At 42.7% G+C, this 20,690-nt stretch overlaps 1 pseudogene; it reads left to right on the plus strand.

Moving 5' to 3' along the window:
- The first annotated feature begins 1,675 nt into the window (after nucleotides 1-1,675).
- Nucleotides 1,676-20,179, plus strand: LOC149298043 (SID1 transmembrane family member 2-like; annotated as a pseudogene).
- Nucleotides 20,180-20,690: the final 511 nt, after the last annotated feature.

The following is a 20,690-nucleotide window of genomic DNA, read 5'->3' on the forward strand; positions in this document are numbered from 1 at the left end:
ACAAGTGCCGTGCATCAGGAGCTTCATGAAATTGGTTTACGTGGCTGGGCTGCTGCACACAACCCAATGACCACTATATGCAATGCCAAGTGTCAGATGGAGTGGTGTAAAGCACATCAGCACAGGACTCTGGAGCAAGGAAATTGAGTTGCCTGGAGTGATAAATCACGCCTCACCATCTAGAAGTCTGATGGATGAATCTGGGATTGGCGAATCCTACTGTAAAGTTTGGTGGAGGAGGAATAATGGTGTGGGGCCGTTTTTCAGGGGTTGGGCCCTTTACTTCCAGTGAAGCGAAATCTTAATCCTTCAGCATACCAAGACATTTTGGACAATGCTATGGTTCCAACTTTGTGGGAAGAGTTTGGGGAAGGCCCTTTTCTATCCCAGCATGACTGTACCCCACTGCACAAAGAAAGGTCCATAAAGACATGGTTGGATGGGTTTGGTGTGGAAGAACTTCACCGGCTGCACAGAGCCCTGACCTCAACCCCATCGAGCACCTTTGGGATGAACTGGAGCAGAGATTGCGAGCCGGGCCTTCTCATCCAACATCAGTGTCTGACCTCACAAATGCTCTACTGGATGAATGGGAAAATTCCCCACAGAAACTCCCCAAAATATTGTGGAAAACCTTCCCAGAAGAGTGGAAGCCGTTATAGCTGCAGAGGGGACCAACTTCATATTAATGTCTGTGTGTTTAGTTATAGAAAACTAACCTGACTGAATAAATTACCCTTCCCCGATACACAAAAACACTGCACCGAACTCCGCTTGTGAGGGATACCGGGTAACCTCTAAAATACAGTAGCGGGTATCACGGGACTATTCACGAATAAGATATTTGTAATAAGAATGATGTTTTTTTATAAAGATAAAGTTTATAAACACATATTTGTAACACATTATTGTATCATTTATAGCTGTTGGACACTGCAATGCACTCACACCCAGTAAACATTCTCAGCTCCCATCAGGGGGGGAAAGAGGGACTTGTCTACATTTAATTCGGACACTTGGGAAGCGCGACATAGCATTTCCCAGGCGACTCGTGATCCCACGCGCGGCTCCTTTAAGATGTTGCGACGTCACCGCAGGCCTCCCTCCCCGTGATTTGCTCTTCCGGCTACACAGACTGCGAGTCCCGAGATCAGAGGCGACATAGAGACCAGCTGGGGGAGGGAGACCGAGCTGTGACGGGAGACAGCGGGGTGACGGGCGCTGCCGCGATAGTGTGCGCGCCATCTGGTCTGCCCCGTGTTGTTATGTCGCGGGTGTGTCTGTGTTGTTGGTGTCTGTGACGTGTTCCTCATTGGATTGCCGTGTAAAGTTGATGACGGGCTTGTTCCGTCATAGCAGCGCGTGTATCGGTGATGAGGGTGTGATGCGGACAGGGGCTTCTGTGTGTGATTTGCTGCCGGCGCCGGGCGGACAGGCCATACTGTGCGTGCTGGCTGTAGTTCACCTGTCGCTCGGCGTGTGCGGTTATCTGCTGGTGACGTGTCCGTGGGGCCGTGTGACGGCACAAGGTGCGAAGTGCTGCTGATGTTGGAGGTACACATATCGGCCGGAGGTTCTGCGCCCCTCCACAGCTCGCCTCCAGGAAATGCCGTCCCTGTGCCTCCTCCGCCTCCTGCTGCTGCTGGGGCCCCTTAGTGCCTCCGTGGAGCCCTCCGAGAAGATAATCCAGCAGATCAATGCAGAATTCAACAAGCCCTACACGTACTTTGTAAACAGTAACCTGCAGTATATCTACGCCTTTAACCACACCATGCTGAGGAACAAGGTAAGGGTCTGCGTGGGGTCTCAGCATCAGGGCGAGATCTAATTGTGAGCTCTTCGCACCGCATTGTGCAAACAGGATGTCAACAAAAGAAAGCTCCCTGCTTTGGTTATATAAGAAGTGCGCACAGAATAATGATCCCCAATCAACCGGTCCCACTGGCTTATTCACTTAACTGTCGATTGTGGCGGAGCAAGTATTTTTTGGACCCTTGTAGGGTCTCCCTGCGCCCTCTGCCGTGGAGTTGGGGGTCACACCGGTCCAGCTGGGCTGCCTAGTAAGACCCTTCTTCCCCTTTACTAAAAATAAACAATGTTCCTTTCTCTCCAGCGACTTGTTTTCGTTTAATATCAGGTTATTGTGTTAAAGGCGCATGCGGCGGCTGGCGGGGAAGTCATTCTGTTCAGCGTTTCCCAGCTAAGAGCCCATAATATGTTTCAGTTCAGCAAACGCCAGAAGAGTACGTTTCCTTCTGAATGTTATTGAGTTAGTATGGAAGTGCCTCGGCGGGTACGCGCCTTAAAGCCAGCGGGCTACTGACATCGGTTTTCCGGTAGGCGGTCATTTAAAGGGTTACTAACTAGTTGGGCTGCGCGGCTTTGGCTCCCGCTCTTTCTACTTATTGGGCCGGACTGGGGAAATGATCTAACTGGTGTTACTAGAACCGGCGTGAAATCAACCCAAAGTGTTTGTTTAAAGCCTTGTGTGTACGTTTCGCTGCACCTTGTCGCGTCGGTCAGACCGGGATGTAAAGTCTCCTCCACAGCTTCTTTCTGGAATCTTTTAGAAAAGTCTTATATTTCTCAGACATTGTCCCGGCCGTAAAGCCTCTTGTTCAGAAAACATCTGTGCTTCTACATGGGGTTCAGCGAGCAGCTTGCCCTTTTAAATATTCTCCAAATCTGCTAATGATCCTGGGTCTTATTCACTAAATGCTGCATTGAGCTATTCAGCTAGCTAGCGAGCAGGGCTTGCATGGTACATGGTGAACGAGGGGCTAATGCATCCATGTACATGACATCTTTCAGTCCCCAGGTGCGCAGCGCATGCCCGCTTTCTATGCCTTTTCCCCGTGTTACTGATTTATTGTGCTGTTAAATAAACCGGCTACCGTGGCGCCAAACCGAAAGAGCCAGAGCCAGGTGCCTCTGCCGGGGACACGGTAAGAATTTTAGCGGTCACGTACATAATTACAGCAATGGCGTGGCTGCTCTCTGAAGAGAGGATATGTGGCGCTTGGACTTTAAACCAGGAACACCTTGTTTCCTTCTGACTGTTTGTTTCGCGAGCCAACCTTCTACTCCTTCTGCAGCCATAAGCTGTGTGCGTGTTTGGGTTGTTGTGATGTTTGTGTACTTCCTGCCTTGTAACACAATTAGAGGCCTGTGTTGTAATAATAATAATAGAGGATATGCCCAGGCACACAACGCTGAACGGGTTACACTGCAGAATGAGGGGGATTAGTGTGGTTTCCATAGCTACTAAACGTTTCTGCTCACATATTATTCCTACGAATGTATTCCTTTCAAGTAATGAAATGAACATCGCCTGCCCGCCGCTCCGCGAAAACACAAGGAATCCGGCCCCTTGAAACGCCGCGGCACTGCTTTCTGTCTCCGGTTACCGCCGTATCCTCTTCACCTCGCTCTTTCTGTTCCACTAGTCCTTGCTGTAACCGTATCTGTTGCTTTGTGTATCGTGTTTTGGAGACCCCGGGCTAACCTGTGTGTGTGTGTGTGTGTGTTTGCATGGCCTTGGTTTGTGAGTTATGGTGCGTGACCGACGTCCAGTACATTTTCACTGTCACTGATGTGAGAAATAAGGAGCCGTCTTCCCATGTGTGCGTGTATCGCGTATGTGGACCGGCTACAGAGATGGGCCCAAAAGATTTCTGTCCAGCCTAATCACGAAAAACTAACCTGTATCATTAAACGCCAGCCATCTTAATGCTTAATCATGGGATTTTGTTTAGAAGAATCTCACGGCACCTGATTAAAAAAAAAAAAACAATCACTTTTCCCAGAATGCTCCAGTAAAGGCTGCTTTTGAAGCCCTGTTCTTGCATGAGTAATATCAGAGGGCTTTGCGCGTGCTTTTGGAGAAGGATCAGCCCCAATCCAGGTGGTCCACCAGAAAAAATCGCAAGCGATGTGAATGAAATGCCCCGACCGCTCTACCTTCCGTGTCTCAACCTTCAGAAACTTCCCCCAATTTTTCTTTTTTCAGTTACTTTACGTTTCCTCCAAAAGTTTGCATCTCTGGCAACTTCAACACTAGAAAAAAATGAGCGATATATATATTATATATGCTTTAAAGTTTTTTTTGTTTTTTTTTTTGTTTTTTGTTTTTTGAAACAACCTGTGCCTCTTCTCAGTGACCAGCAGCGCGAGAGGACGGTTTCTTCGACCGAGTCGGTTAAAGGCTGATGGTGGAGCTCCAAGAAAGCTCTGCGTTCTACTGCTTCTCCTAGAGATGCCATTCTATAAAAAAAAAAATAATAAACAATAAGCTTTCTCCATTTTTTTTTTAATCTATTTTTTACTTTCAAGATTTAAAAACTAAAATGTTTAACTCTGTCGGTTAGAAACATATTGCTGCTTCAGTAAACATATCGCGTGTGTGTCGCGTGGTGAGTGATATGTTCTTTGTTTTAATCTAGACCGAAGGAGTCAGAGTGTCCGTTAACATGCTTTCAGATCCAAAGGGGCCACCTCTGCTGTTTGTGGTTAGACAGAAGGAGGCTGTGCTGTCCTTCCAAGTGCCGCTCACCCTACGGGGACTGTAAGTACCACCTAAGATCTTATTTATCCCATGTGTGTCCTTCCTCTGGCCATAACACAGCACATGATCCGCCGCCTCCTGTTCTGCAGCAGTCCGCACTTGTCCCCGGGTTCTTCTTCTCCATGTATGGATATTTATTCTTTTTCCGACTATAGGTTTGGTTCCAGTATCGCTGGATATGTAAGTTGGGGATTGCTGTCTTGTTTATGACCATCAATACCGACATATGTTGGTGTTTTGTGATTAGGAAACATCTCCGGGTCCAACATATGGCTTCTTGAGTGAGAAGCTGCTGAAACCTGATCTCTAGATTAAGCAAACATTTCTAAATTGGCACTTCGCCATAGCGATTAGCGTTGCAGTCAGTGTGACGACTCGCTTTACATTCGCACGTCTAGAATGTGGCCCGTGTTGACAATAGTACAAATTCTCAGAATCTAATAAAATCAGCTCAGGTGGATCTGCCAGAAACAGTGATGCCTCTGGCCAAATGGGGCATTTTCAGGCATGCATATGGAGGGTCTGTATTAAGGAACGCAAATGTATCACGCAATCGGCCAACTAATCGATTATTAAAATAATCGTTAGTTGCAGCCCTAATCCAAACCTACAAAAACATAATGTCTTCACAGCCAGCTCTAAAGTTTTGGAAAGGAAGCCCCGATTTATTCTGTAACGCATTCAGTAAAGGGCATCCTATAACAGAATTAAAGTACTTTGCGTTATAATGGCTCGAGTGTCCCTTTAAAATTAAGATGACTAAAGGATGCACACAATCGCTTAACTAGTGCCGTTAAGATCTGTCCTCTTGCGTGAGGTTTCATGAAGATGGCAGACAATGTGTGACAATGACCAGTTGGAAATTGTGGAAATCTTTTGCGGCGAGACAAGCTGATCGCTTTGATGATCCTATTAGTGCGATATAGTGAGAAACACGGTAAACAACACCGCGTATAATCATATAATCCTAGTCATTTAGTGAAATGTAGAGGATTCTAGTTAAATGTAGAACATTGTTTCAGACTATAAAAACACGTTGTTTTTTGGCTTTTTATTGAAAGTGTTTGTCTGATAGGAGACATTAAAGTGAATGTGTGCTTCTCAGGTACCAGCGGAATTATCAGTACAAGGATGTCGGTCGCACGCTGTGCCAGCCTCAGACACGGGCCGAGTCGGAAACCCAGTCCTTCTATGTGGATGTTTCCACTTTGTCAGAAAAGAATGCTACGTACCGCTTGAGTGTCACACATTTAGGCTCCTTCGTGCTGGGGTGAGAAAATGATGCACTTAACGTGTGTGTGTGTGTATGTATATGTGTGTGTGTGTATATATATATATATATATATATATGTGTGTGTGTATATATATATATGTGTGTGTGTATATATATATATGTGTGTGTGTATATATATATATGTGTGTGTGTATATATATATATGTGTGTGTGTATATATATATATGTGTGTGTGTATATATATATATGTGTGTGTGTATATATATATATGTGTGTGTGTATATATATATATGTGTGTGTGTATATATATATATGTGTGTGTGTATATATATATATATGTGTGTGTATATATATATATATGTGTGTGTATATATATATATATGTGTGTGTATATATATATATATGTGTGTGTGTATATATATATATATGTGTGTGTGTATATATATATATGTGTGTGTGTATATATATATATGTGTGTGTGTATATATATATATGTGTGTGTGTATATATATATATATGTGTGTGTGTATATATATATATATGTGTGTGTATATATATATATATGTGTGTGTATATATATATATATGTGTGTGTATATATATATATATATGTGTGTATATATATATATATATGTGTGTATATATATATATATATGTGTGTGTATATATATATATATGTGTGTGTATATATATATATATGTGTGTGTATATATATATATATATATATATATATATATATATATATATATGAGTGATTGTCTTATACTGACACTGACAATGCTCTTCTCCTGTTTTTACTTATAGGACAGAGGAACGATTCAGTTTTAATGCCACCCCATCTCAGCCACAGGTATAATATGCAAGTGATGAAACTTATTGGTAAACTATGAGAACAATTTGGTGTGTTGGTCAATCCAGATGTGCAGGATGGCAGCAGTTACTTAAATGTAATGCAGTGAACACCATCGACCCACAAAGGGTTAAATATCTGTAACCTGCCGAAGTTGGCATATTCCTACATTGCCAGCTGGCAAACCCACCCATGAGTAAGACTGGCGTCCCTGTAATGAAGGTCATTTGACTCCATGTATGTTTTATTGGCATAAGTGGAATGTTATTGTCCCTGGGAATAAGAGGAGATGAAAGGCACTTATCTCAGCAGTCTAAGGAGAAGCGGAGTACATGTAGTATATTTATTCTAAGAGGACTGACTGGTGCTTTGTGGGTAATATCTAATAACTGTTTATTTGTCCCAACTTTTATTTGCCAGCTCTATACAATTCAGGCTGGTCAGATGTAGGCTGGGGAGACAAAAATTGCCAAATGAGAGTTCTGGGTATACATGGCTGTTTGTACTGCATGCCCGTTCTACCCGCTTGAATCAATCTCATCCTTTCTTCACCACGTTATTGTATTTTGTATCACACCTTTCCCGTTTTCTATCCCTTGCAGTATTTTAAGTACATGTTTCCAGAAGGGTTGGATTCTGTGGTTGTGAAGGTTTCGTCTCCGACAGTGTTCCCGTGTTCGGTTATCTCGATACAGGATATCAAGGTGAGGCTCATCATGTCTGGATTACCGAGGTGCATGTAAAGGGGGCTGATGTGACATTTAGGGATTCCGCGTTCGGTTAACATGTAAGGGAGTTCTGAGCTCTGTAACTGGGTGAGAACGTATGTTAGATGAGAACGGTGTGTAGGTAGTAAGGTACAATATAAAATGTTTTCTCACCGAGGTCTCGCCTACCTGTCTCCTTACAGTGCCCGGTGTATGACCTCGACAACAATGTGGCTTTTATTGGCATGTATCAAACAATGACCAAGAAAGGTGCAATCACTGTGCAGGTGAGAACGACGTGCAGTCTCTCCGGTTCCTGTTTGTTTTCGTTCTTTTCCTGGAACGCACTCTGTTCTTATGCTTTTGTCTTTGTAGAAGAAAGATTTCTCCAGTGGTGGTTTCTACGTTGTGGTTGTCGTTAAAACTGAAGATGAGGCGTGCGGTGGTGGACTACCCTACTATCCATTAAACCCAGGTAATACTTCTTCCTCCTAGCTTTCAGAAGAGTTTTTTTCCACCTCGCTGTCTGGGAGGGATCTCTCTAATGATTCCCATCGCGGTGTTTTTCAGATATCCCTCTGGATCAGGGGAGCCGTCAGAAGACGCTTGACGTTCTGGTCAGCCGTGCAATTAGCAGTACGTGTCGATATTCGGGGAACGGGCTTTTTATACAACTATACGTTTGTTTCCTCCCAGCTTGTGTGACAGTTTTGAATGCTAACCTCCGTTCTGTGTTTGCTTTCTTGGTTCACGACCATCACGTGTATTACGTATAATGTTGCTAATTAAGTGATACAGCATGTGTTCTATCTTTAGAGGAAACTGGGATAGTATAACTGAAGTGTTCTCAAAACGAAGGTTAAATGCTGAGGATCTAATTGACTTCTCAATATAAGGAGCGTGTGGATTGTCCCAGTTGTTAACCTACTTAACGGAAAGCACAGGAGTGGACTAGATTCCATGACGCAAGCTGGGCATACAAATCAAATGAAATTCAGTTAATATGCGTGTAACCCATCCAATACAGAATAAGTCATGGAGTTGGAAGGTCTTATTCCCATGTTGTCCCAGTGAGCTTGGTTGAGAATTCCGTTATTATTTCCATTATTGAAGTAATTGGTACGTGAGCACAGCATGCACCTGATGCCACTCATTGCCAGATACTGTATTTATAACTATTTCTCTTTCTGTTGCTTTCACAGAGAACACCTATGTCGGAGGAATTATTTTCTCTTTTGGCGTATTCCTGTCCTTTTATCTATTGGCCTTACTTATTCCATGCTGGGAAAAATGGAGGTGAGCGAGTGGTAGATGATCAATGTATGCACTTAATCTGCGGCCCTCCAGCTGCTGCAGGACTACATCTCCCATACTCCTCAGCCAACGCCTTAGCTGAAAGAGCATTATGGGAGATGTAGTCCTGCAACAGCTGGAGCGCCATAGGTTGGACACCCCTGATCTGATATCTCTATGTTCTGCCTTCATTGCTGTTGTGGTCAGGACATTAACCCTGTGTTGGCTGTTTAACACTGCCTTGTTTGTAGCACAGTAGTTGCCGAGAAGGATACTCTCCCTATCTTGTGTCTAATGATATTTGCAGGCTCATGTGGGTACCAATGACTACCCAAACAAGTTTATATCTGTCTGTGTGAAACTATATATCTCACGGACTCCGGTAAACATTGTGAATAGCAGGAGCCTTAAGGGTTCACTCAGGAAATTTGACTAATTAAGCATTATATATATTAGACCTTTTTGTAGGAGAGACTGACCAGGATTCATCCTCATAGTGAATTTGGTTTGAGAAAATAATCTGTCAATGCATGGTTTAGTGAATAAATGTACACATATACCATTGATAGCCACAGGTATATGACGTTTATGTCCTGTTTGCTTGTATACATAGAAAGAGGAAAAAGAAGGCAGGCCTGCTGAATTCCACTGGCTCCCTGGATGATGAGACAGGTAATATGTGTGAAAAGTATAGAAGTGATGTCTGTGGCGGAGAGTTTGTCTTGTGAAAATATCCGATTACGAACCATATCTTGATCCCCGGAGGATGAACAAATAGGGATGTTTATCTGGCACATGTTTACTATGGTTTTTTTTATGTGATTCACCTGGGGTTGTATAATTAATCCCAAATAAATGATCCAGTTCTTCCATTAAATGAATGGAGTTGTTAAATGGGACTTGAGTGAATCAATATTGTAATAGTTTATTACAGACACTGGCCTACAAGGTAACAGCCTACTAATATACATTAAGAAATTGGCCCCCTATAATGCGTAGTTCAGTTTTTAAAGAGATCCGAACACTCTGGTAGTCTATTAAAATCCGCAAAATCAACAATAATACAATTGTTGGCTGTGAGGTTGTGAATTGTGATGTAATTAGCTGTATTTAATTTGTTTTTCTGCTTCCAATTTTTACTGCGATATCCAGCCTCGTTGCTTGGTAAGATATTTGATTGTTGGGAGGGAGGTTTTGCTTATTGTCAATATTTCATGCCTAACACGCCATGCAAAAACACACATTACACTATGCGGTGATCCGGTGAGTTTCTAACCGTATCATGATGTCATGTCGAAACCTGATTCATAGGCGACTTACCTACTTACTGGTTTTGTCTCATATTTTCCATGATTTCCCCCCCCCCCCCATGTTTGGCTTCACTGGTGTGGCGCATGCACGTAAGGAGTGGATTCTTATTGGGTGTGATCTATGTATCAACATATGCATTCTTATGGTTGTTAAGTCACTCTTCTTTCCATAGTACTCAGGTGATGTAGATATCACCAACAGAATGCACATACGTATGCGTCTTATGTGCCGTGGCCAAAGAACTTTGAATGAAATCTATCTGTACGTTGATACATAGACCCCAGGTGTCTGAGAACGGTGGGAACTTGACTGAGTGCCATTTTGCTTTTGGCCGCCTACGCAAAGTTCTCAATGTCTCTTTTTTTGCCTGTCTCGCTCACCTGCTTTTTGATTTCTAGGACAGTCACCCATAGGTCAGAAATATGATGGCTGTGGATATGGATCCTTGGGTAAGTATCCACGTAGTATACGAGTGCTTCCAGATCTAGTTTGAAGGTACCATGAAGCTCCCTGGTATTGAGGTGTTGAAAGGATGTAATAAATGTCTGTTTAGTGATCTTCCCGAGTCTGAGGCTTTGAGGTCTGGATTTCTTTTTGTGGTGTCCCTGTAACTGGTTCTGGGGCTGTCCATAATGTGTTAGTTAAGTAACTTCTTCCAGACATGTTGGTTGAGCGGTTCATTTTCAAAAGATTTTCTCCCTCTCGTTTACGTTCATGCAGCAGAAAACAGTTTAGCTGCAAGCCTCGAGGATGGTACAGACAGCCTTGTGTCTTCGGGGGAGGCCACATACAGTTACACAGGTATCTGGTTGTACATGTGCCTACACCAGTCTGCTCTGTGAATGTGCCACGTGTGTATGCGTGTCTGCATGGGTACTCCTTGATAACTCTGAAAATGTGTGCCGGTCCGGGTGCTTCTGTGAGCGACATGCAATGCTTATAATGTGAAGGCATTGAGCGTTATTGCTGTAGGAGAGGAGTGGGGTACTTTGGGGCTCCCTTCTGCCTCTCATAGAGCAATGCCCCGGCTGCCACCCACCACCTCATCGTGTGCCACGGTGTGCGTACAGCATGACAAGAAGCCTGTGTCGGCCCGGGGCGGACCTCTGTAGTATAATTGGCCGTAAGCAATTGGCCAGCTACTCGCATGGCTGGGGGCTATTTGCCCCGGTTATTTGGCAAAGAGACTGTTGCCACTGTAGAGATCCTGGTTAGGGATTTTGCAGGGCACTGTTTTTTTTTTTTTCTCCTGGCAATTTGCTGGGATCTGTTTTATTAGAGGTCCTACTATCTAGGAAGGACTTCAATGGAAAAAAAGACAAAGGGGGCCATCGCAAATTAAAATGCAAAATAATCCGAAGTAAAAATAAACATTTGGAGACGACAAGTAGTAGTTGGATTTCCCAACTTCTGTTAATCCGCCTGCTAAATGCTGCAATCCCATCATGCTTGTCCGGTGTATTCTTGGTTTGGATAGGAGTTTAGTCCCCAGCAGCTGGTATGACCGTAACAGGCTGTATCTGGCACTACACGTGCTTAATATTACAGTCCTCTTCACACCGGTTTTGGGTTGAAATGATTAGAATTTTTAGTCCTCAAAACCCGATTGAGAACGAGGGGTCTAAAACATAACCGAGCGATGGATGGTAGGGGAGAGGTACTTAATGCAGCTTCGGGGGTGGTGGATGGGAAACTGGCGTGCGATGATCCGCGGATTGTAAAATCCATGAATGAGCCTGGTATCTGGGTTTATTTATTAATTCTGTTCTGTTTAAAGCCTTTACTGCCTGCTGTAGCGAGATGTTACGCTGTTTTATTTAGAGGCATGCTGAAGAACTTCTCAATACTCCGCGCTCGGGAAGTAAATTCCTCATTGATTATTTGCCTCCCAAGTATGGCAGTGTTTGTATGGAAATCTTGTCAACAATATGGGCCCTAAGGGCCCTTAAGCAGAGTCAGTAAAGTATAAAGGTATTTTTTCCTGTGTTTATGGCATTAATATAAAATACAGAAATAAAGTTCAGACTTGTGCTGGCAGAATGGGTCCAAGCTGGGTGACGGGGACTGTGATTTGAGACCCAGTGCTCAGTTGCCTGTTGTCTGTGGGGTGACGCAGATGTTGTCACTGCAGGGATCCATTTTTACGTTTTAGAATAAAGTACAATAATAGGATTTTCTTTTTTCTCGTAGAATACATGCAGTTTCTGGTTAGTATAGCGCATTGTAAGGGCAACAGGAGGCACTTTTACTGCATTCTGGTCCTTGTGTGACATACAGAAGGTCATCACTGTAATACATGACACCCGGAGATGTTTGATGCCGTCTGTTATTCTACATCCACATAGAGTCCTTTAACTTAGCAACACTACTTAAAGTGCCTCATCCACCCTATCTGTAAGATGTACTAATGGCATTGTATTAGGATTAAAAGGAGTTAGTGTGCCGACAGCAATAATATTAAAGTGCCGGGCCCTTGGTGATTATGGATGGTGTATAAGGCTGTTCTAGGTTATTTAGAGCTCTGTGGAATATATACAGTGTTCTTTCAAAGTCTGCATCGATTGTATTTGCAAAACTAGTAAGTCTGGTGATTTACAAAACATTTTGAGGACGTTGGTAGTCTGTTGACCTTTTATATGTATGTGATGTTATTTGTGTCTCTCCCCCTAATATGTTACATCCGTGTTACCAGACCTGTGTTCATTTCACATGTTACTGCATGTGTGTTGGCCTAGCTAGATGAGGCCGGCACCTAAGATGTGTACCAGCGTAAGAGTGTCCTCGTACGGCGCATGAGAGTGAGCGCACAAACCTAACCTTATTAAACAAGTACATAAATTCAAATTCCGTAGCGCTGTACAATGGGTAGACAGAACATAACAAGTAGTATATAACATAACAATTTGACTTAGAGACAACAACAGGTGAGGAGAGCCCTGCTTACAATCTAGAGGCTGGAAATAACATACCGTATAATGGATCAAAAATGCACACAGCCCCCATTCCAATTGGGACACCTTTGTGTGGCAAGAGGTGATGCTACGAGGGGGAGCGTATGGGCAGCAACACCTTCCTTGGCCAGTCGGGGGATCTCCGGCTGTCCCCAACCGACGGGTACTAGCGCTGCCTGCAAAGGTGGGAAACAATCATTGTAGTACAAGAGCTGAAGGTACCCTTGTTAACATTAACCTCTTTTTTTAGTTCAAGATCTTTGTAATCTGACCCTCGCCAGCGCTAGGCCTGTAATTAAACCGTTTAGTGTAAGGCTGGCGGTAGATCGCAGCTAGTTAAGGTATCGATAAAGACAACAATGGTTGACAGCATAGAGCGTCAGGACTAATACTTGGTACTTTGTGTCTCAACAGAGCGCTCTTTGGAGAACCTTGTGGCTCGCCCGCGCCGCGAGTCCCTCAGCTCTGTGGAGGAAGATGATTATGATACTCTGACGGACATAGAGTCTGATAAGAATGTTATCAGGACAAAGGTGAGAGAAGCGGCATGGTTTGTGCTGCCATTAGAAAGATATGCTTGGGGAAGAACTGAATAAAATATGAGGATATTAGAGTCTGGCCAAGGACCATTATGGGGCTGAGGGTGAGTGGAAGTACACAGCGGTTAATAGCAGACTCTTGTTTTTCTAGAAGTTTTTGTGTGTTGCTGACTTGGCAAGGAAGGACAAGCGAGTGATGAGGAAGAAGTACCAAATCTACTTCTGGTGAGCAGGCAATCTGTTTTGTGTATATAATCTATGATAGAATTGCCTTTTGTTCAGAGTATGTGCTGAGCTCGCAGTATCCCATATCTGAAATCTGATTTATTTTAAGTTTAGATAAGGGATATTCATGACTGAGAGGGGACAGCAGAGAGAGAGAGAGGGAGGTGTCTGGTCTCCCCTCTAGTTGGCAAAACCTTTCCCCACCTCCTTTTCGGCTTCTCCTCCATGTCCCAAAGCGATTCTGATCCGTTGTTCAGGCTTCCCCAGAGCGGAGCAACTGACAGGAGAAGCCTGAACAGCGCACACAGATGAGAAGACACCTGTCCGAAATGATCCCTTATCCCAAGTACTTCTGCTCCCGAGCATTTCTGATAAGGGATACTCAACCTGTATTACAAGTATCAGATTCAAAATATGTTTGCAGAAGTATTGTGCTTTATTCTTTGTCCATGTTCAATTTAGTTCCCCACTTGAAGGACATTTTCAATACTGATTTACAGTTTTCTACATCTCACACGCTGGCCTTTATTAAAAGTGGCCACAGCTCTCCATATAACCTCATCGATGTGTTTGGAGTGATTTGTTGTGCATAGATATGTATCTTGCTTATGTAGTATGTTTCTTCTGTTCATCTGCAGGAATATCTCCACCATTGCGGTGTTTTATGCGCTTCCTGTTATTCAGCTGGTCATCACTTATCAAACGGTGAGAAATAATGTGAACTCGCACACAAACATGTACTTACGCTTCTGAAACAAATGCTTCCACACAATCCTGACGCTCCGATTAACCATTAGCTTTCCTTTAAACATGCAGGTTGTGAATATAACCGGTAATCAGGACATCTGCTATTATAACTTCCTCTGTGCTCACCCACTTGGATCGCTCAGGTACTGCCTTATAGTTGCCTCTAAATAATTAGCACCAAGAAATCCTGTTTTTGGTTGTGTTTGTAAATGTAGGTGCAAGTAATATGTAGAATAGTTTAACTTGTTAGGGACACTCCAGCAGTCATGTGCTTTTTGCTGCGTGTGATAGCTGTGTCGTCCCTTTTGTCTTCGTTGCCCCAACGCGGCTGTTTGAACTGCAGGATGGGGTTTGGCCAGGACTAGCATGATGAACACTTCGGGGTAAAGGGGTCTAAAGATGCCTTCCAACACACGTGAAGAGAGATTGAATTAAACGGCAGCACTTTCCTGACACTGGTCGGATGCTTGAAGCAGCCATACAGAGGCATTAAGCTTTGGACAACAGACTGGGTGTTTTGCTGCAGCTCGAGATTATTTAAGTTAAATGAATATGAAAGTACTTACAAAGTATTCTGAAAAACATTCATTTTTCAAGCAGCTGTATGGGACACTGGGTTGTCTTTTATTATTCCTTTAACTTTTCAAACGCATACACGCTTGTCTTCATGTCTGCAGGTAACAAAACCTTTCCTTCCGACCCCTGCTTGTCTATTCACTCTTTCATCCCCCATCCCTGTTATTTTTTGCTTCACAGTGCCTTCAACAACATACTTAGTAACTTGGGATACGTACTACTCGGCCTGCTCTTTCTTATTATCGTGTTGCAGAGAGAACTCAACCATACCCGCAGTCACATGTATACCAAGCAAATGGAGGTAACATTGCATTTTTGTGGGGCTTGAAAAGAAATGAAGGAAATCTCAATATAAAGAATTGCATCGCAAGCTGATGAAGTGTAATTGGGAGAGGATACCCAAAGGTATCCAATTTAGTTCAAAGGGTAGAAGTAGAAAATGTGCGTCAGAGATAGCATGCAGTAAGAATTGCTCCTGGAGGATGGGAAGCATGTGGTGTCTACGAAACTATATCATTTCAACTAAGTGCATATTTGGAAGGATAGAAGAAAAGTGGGCCATGGCAATTACATTTTATTAAAATCTTCCCATCTGCTTTGCAGGAATGTGGGATACCCAAACATTTTGGCTTGTACTATGCCATGGGTACTGCTCTGATGATGGAAGGCCTTCTAAGTGCCTGCTACCATGTTTGCCCAAACTACACTAACTTCCAGTTTGGTAAGTGCCGAGTGCTCATTCTAAACCCATCTTCCTTTTGTACAAACCTCTCCTTTCTTACTTTCTTCATCTGCTTTTATGAACTTACTCCTTTTTCTGTCTTATTCCTGACTCTTCATTCGTTAATACTCTGTTATTCAGTGGCTGTACTTTACATTCTGTAACTTCTTCAGACACTTCATTCATGTATATGATCGCTGGACTCTGCATGCTGAAATTGTATCAGAAGAGACACCCAGATATTAATGCCAGTGCGTACAGTGCCTACGCATGCCTAGCCATTGTCATCTTCTTCTCCGTCCTTGGCGTGGTAAGTTAGAAGGCACCGTTAATAGCAATTAAGAACTTTTTTCACTTATGGAGGTTTTTTTCTTTTCATAACATGGATAACAGGACATGGTCCAGTTACTGCATTATTTCTGTATATAATTATGGTTTTTAATATATTTTTATGCATGGTTATAATGAAATAATTTTTTTTCCGAGGACTTAAAGGTAAGCAGGCAACGCAATAATGTACTGGAAAAAAAACAAGCATGTGGTGGGTTGTATATCTAGAGGCATTAATAGCAGAAAGGGAGATGTGGTTTTGCCACTTTGTAGATCTCTGGTCAGACCTCACCTAGAGAATTGTGTGCGGGTCTGGAGACCCCCATCTCCAGAAAGGATACTGATCCTGGAGAGCGTTCTCAGGGACTCTAAGGTATCTCGTTATAGTTTGGAGAAAATAAGCGAAAGAGGTGATGTGATAGAAGCATGGAATTTAACAAAGTACAGGAGGGAAGTTTATTCCAGAGGATATTTTATAAGAAGTGGTGATAGTCTAAAACTTGTGGGTCAGAGGTTTAGGTGTAACGTAAGTTTTAATTTACAGAGAGCCCGCCATCAGAAATGGTAGAGGCTAATACAGTGAGGGAATTTAAATATGCATGGGATGGATCTAAGACCAGGTCCAGGAAAAATAGGCGCGCTAGATAAGCAAACAGTTATCTGCTATCAAATTCTATGGTTCTATGTATGTGGTCTCAACGGGCTACAAGAATACATGTCCCCATATTCAAAGATTTTGTACCTTTCTGGTTGTTCCCCGTGTCTCGCCTGTCCAGGTTTGAATGTATTAGCCGCTTCAAAGGGATGCTGGCCCATCACCATTGGCCATAAATAATGACAACCAAGTTGGTTTGTGTCATTTGTTACCCATACAACCCTGTCCTGTGTCTATGAAAACCCAATGTTTTCCCCCAATAAACTGTATTCACCTTGGCACCTGATTCTCAGATACTCTGGTCGTACTTTTTTGGGGAAATTCTTTCCTCGTAGTAGCATCTTGGAAACTGGGGCAACAGTTTTGCTGAATAAGGGGGGAATGGAGAGGGTGGTCATTAAGCAAAGAATGTTAAATCTGAAATAAAAAAGGTAAATGTTCCATTTCAATGTTGTTTGATGGGAAGGAGGGGGGGGTAGAGTTTAGCATTGAGAATAGTTTTTTGGAGAAACACTAACGTAAGAATGAGATGGTCCTAAGTATGTGGTCTATATGATTGACATGCTCTTCATGGTGTTGTCCAATAGAACAGACTACTTAAGATTGTACTAGTTTTAAATTGGTAAACAAAGAAACATTTTCAACAATCCGCACAATGTCCCATTATTTTTCAACAGGTGTTTGGAAAGGGAAATACCATTTTTTGGATCATATTCTCTGTGATTCACATCTTATTCACCCTACTTCTCAGTACTCAGCTGTATTATATGGGTCGCTGGAGGCTAGGTGAGTGTTCCAAGATGAGAGCGATTTAGTCACCCGCTCCCTAATTTCTTTCTCCGATTCAGAGTAATATCCATTCCATTTCTTCCCAGACTCTGGAATTCTGCGCCGGATTCTTCAGGTTCTTTACACCGATTGCGTGAGGCAGTGCAGCCCCCCTATGTATGTGGTGAGTGACTTTCTATTAAATATGCAACCCTCAATTTTAAAACCCTTGCTAAAAATGTGCCCACACGAGCAATAGAGTAGAAATGTACTCATCAGAAATATGATAGGCTGATTCACACACAAATGCCCGGAAGTTACCCTTCTATTATTATACTTTTGTTCTGTCTCTCTCCACTTGTTCCTCCTTTGTTTCCAGTGTGTGCCCTCTTCTTTCTGTCCTTCTATTTGCACATCTTTTGCCCACCCCCATTGTATTTTTTATGTAAGCTTGAATCTTTTTCCGCTGTTGGTTTTATCAGTCTTCAATCTTCTTGTGATACCTTTAGTTCTGCATAGCGTGTTGAGTTGCACCGTGTTTGCCATAGAAAGAGAGAAAGCATATTTGGTAAAGGTGATACCTTTATTGGCTAACTGACATGTAATGGATTGCATGCTTTCCGGGCTATCTTGGTCTCTTCTTCAGGCATATTATACTTGGTATTATATATATACCATATTTACACCATATTTAGTTCTGTGTGTTTTCCCTTTAACTTTTGTTGGAAGTTCAGGCCGGCATACAGGATAACAAGTCGTACCCCTGAGCTTCCGTCCGCACAAGTAGAGTTCTACTGTAAGCTGGCAGTAGATCTGAGTTTGAAAATTGTCAAACGCCAATTGCTCCAAAATATAGTGCTAATTAGTGGGCAGAGTTTCTTAGACTAAAAGAACATGCCTTCACGCCGTTCTCCTCACTTTTTTGCGTCCCTTTCCTTTTCATCGTTCACTCATTTGCTCTTTCTTTTTCAGGATCGCATGGTACTGCTTGTTATGGGAAACATTGTCAACTGGTCCTTGTAAGTACTTCTTGCCATCTGAATTTCAAAAGCACCCCAAACTGAATAAAGCAAACCTTGATGGAAAATATTATTAATGAAAACAAAGATATTAGTGTTTTAAAATATATATTTTTTGACACATGATATAATAGGCTAGTTCTGGAGACACCAGTATTTTGTTAGCTGTTTTGTTCTATGAATTATTGTTCTGATGTCAATATTGTTCCTGCCTTTCTGCTGGAAACCCAGCTGCTAGTGAATGCTCCTTCCTATTGGTTGTTATCTCAGCCAAAATTCCTCTGTGAAAACATTGACTTTATTTGCAGGGCAGCGTATGGCCTCATTGTCAGACCCAATGATTTCGCCTCCTATCTTCTCGCCATTGGAATCTGCAACTTGCTACTTTATTTTGCCTTCTATATCATAATGAAGGTGAGTGTGGACGGGTGGGACAATTATGTGAACAAGGGATAAATCAGTACTTACTCTTAAAAAGTGTAAATAGTAGTAGATGAGAGAGAACTTGTTATGTTTTGCTGTGTTTCGGTGATGTGATGACCTGGTGTTATAATGAAGTATATGTAGTATTTCCCTTTTACAGTGTTGTGCTATACAAATAAAAATAATGATACTATTTTCTTTTTACTCTATCTACTTATTGTCTCCCCTTTGTCTTCTTCCATATAGCTGCGCAGTGGAGAGCGAATACTTCCAGTCCCTCTCCTTTGTATTGCTTGCACCTCTGTGGTTTGGGGGTTTGCATTGTTCTTCTTCTTTCAAGGACTCAGCACTTGGCAGGTAAGTTGGGACTTTGTACTCTACTATGATTTGCTTACTTGAGAGAAGAAAGACCGCTGTGCCCCTCGGAGATAAATTCTTTATGTCCTCACGGTGTGTGTTTTTAATATTAGAAAACTCCAGCTGAATCTCGAGAGCATAATAGAGACTGCATTTTGCTTGGATTCTTCGATGACCATGACATCTGGCATTTCCTGTCCTCGATTGCAATGTTCGGGTCTTTTCTTGTGAGTCAAATCTAATTTCTACGGGATGACCATAAAGTAGATATTCGTTTTCTACAATCTACAGGAGTGACTGTGAAAAAAAAGTATTGATAAAACTGTTCTTATTTGTGTAGCCTGATTCAATTCACTCATGGGCTGAAAGATTCTTACCTGCTGAGAGATTATACCGTCGTGTATTGCTATTTTCATTAATATGACACAGGTAGAAAGAATCTATAAATCAATGTCTTCTTCAGATACACTCTGACTCATGAAAGACCTATGGAGAATTTCATTGTACAAGCAGGGCTTCATTAACATTGCCATGAAGAATTGGCACCATGGCAGACTCCACATGTGCAGATAAGGGGCATTTATACTGAATGTTATTCTTAAAGAAAAGCTGTTCCTTGGAAGTGTCAGTACAGGATTATTGTGTAACTAGGAGATTCAGGACTTGTTGCTGCTCCCTGTATTAGAAACACTGCTAGTTACCCGGCATGAACCAGAGAGGACCCATAGAAGACACAGTCCATCACTCCCACTACACAGTGACCCTCTAATTCAGACCAAATGGGCAGATGAACTCAGTGTACCCTTCACTATAAAACACTTTGTAAACTCTGTTCTGTCTCTTCTAGGTTTTGCTTTGCTTAGATGATGATCTGGATTGTGTGCAGAGAGACAAGATTTATGTTTTCTGAATCCTCAACAGTGGATGAGACTTCTGGAATCCTCTGCTTTTATCATGTCTGCAAGATCAGCAGATTTGTGGCAAAGCTTACAATCAGGGACATGGCAGCAGAAATCAAATGAACTTTGAAGAGGAGTCCTTGCGTTATCCGTCCAGCCAGCCGCGTTCAGAATTAGCCATGTCATCGCGGGCGGCTTTTTATTTATTTTTTTAAATGATCAAAGGCCAGTGGCAGCGGGAGAGAGAGATGTGTACTGTATGTGTACGTGACTTACTGTGACAGCCCGCCATTGTTGATACTGGCTGTCCCCTCCATCGGCCAGATGGTGTCACTATTACATTGCCACAGGTGGTGATTCTCCGTTAAGCTCTGTGGCAGTCTTGGGTGGTTGTGCATCAGCGTGTGCACAATTAAGTGATCAGATGGATTCTCTACTGCTAAAGTAAAAAAGGAAATTTGTATTTTGAGAAAGCGGCTGTGGCACAGGTGATTTTTACTGTTTACAGCACAATAATCTGCA

The sequence above is a fragment of the Sceloporus occidentalis genome, unplaced genomic scaffold (assembly GCF_023333645.1).
Source record: "Sceloporus occidentalis isolate IW3139 unplaced genomic scaffold, rSceOcc1.0.p SCAF_35, whole genome shotgun sequence".
Taxonomy (NCBI): domain Eukaryota; kingdom Metazoa; phylum Chordata; class Lepidosauria; order Squamata; family Phrynosomatidae; genus Sceloporus; species Sceloporus occidentalis.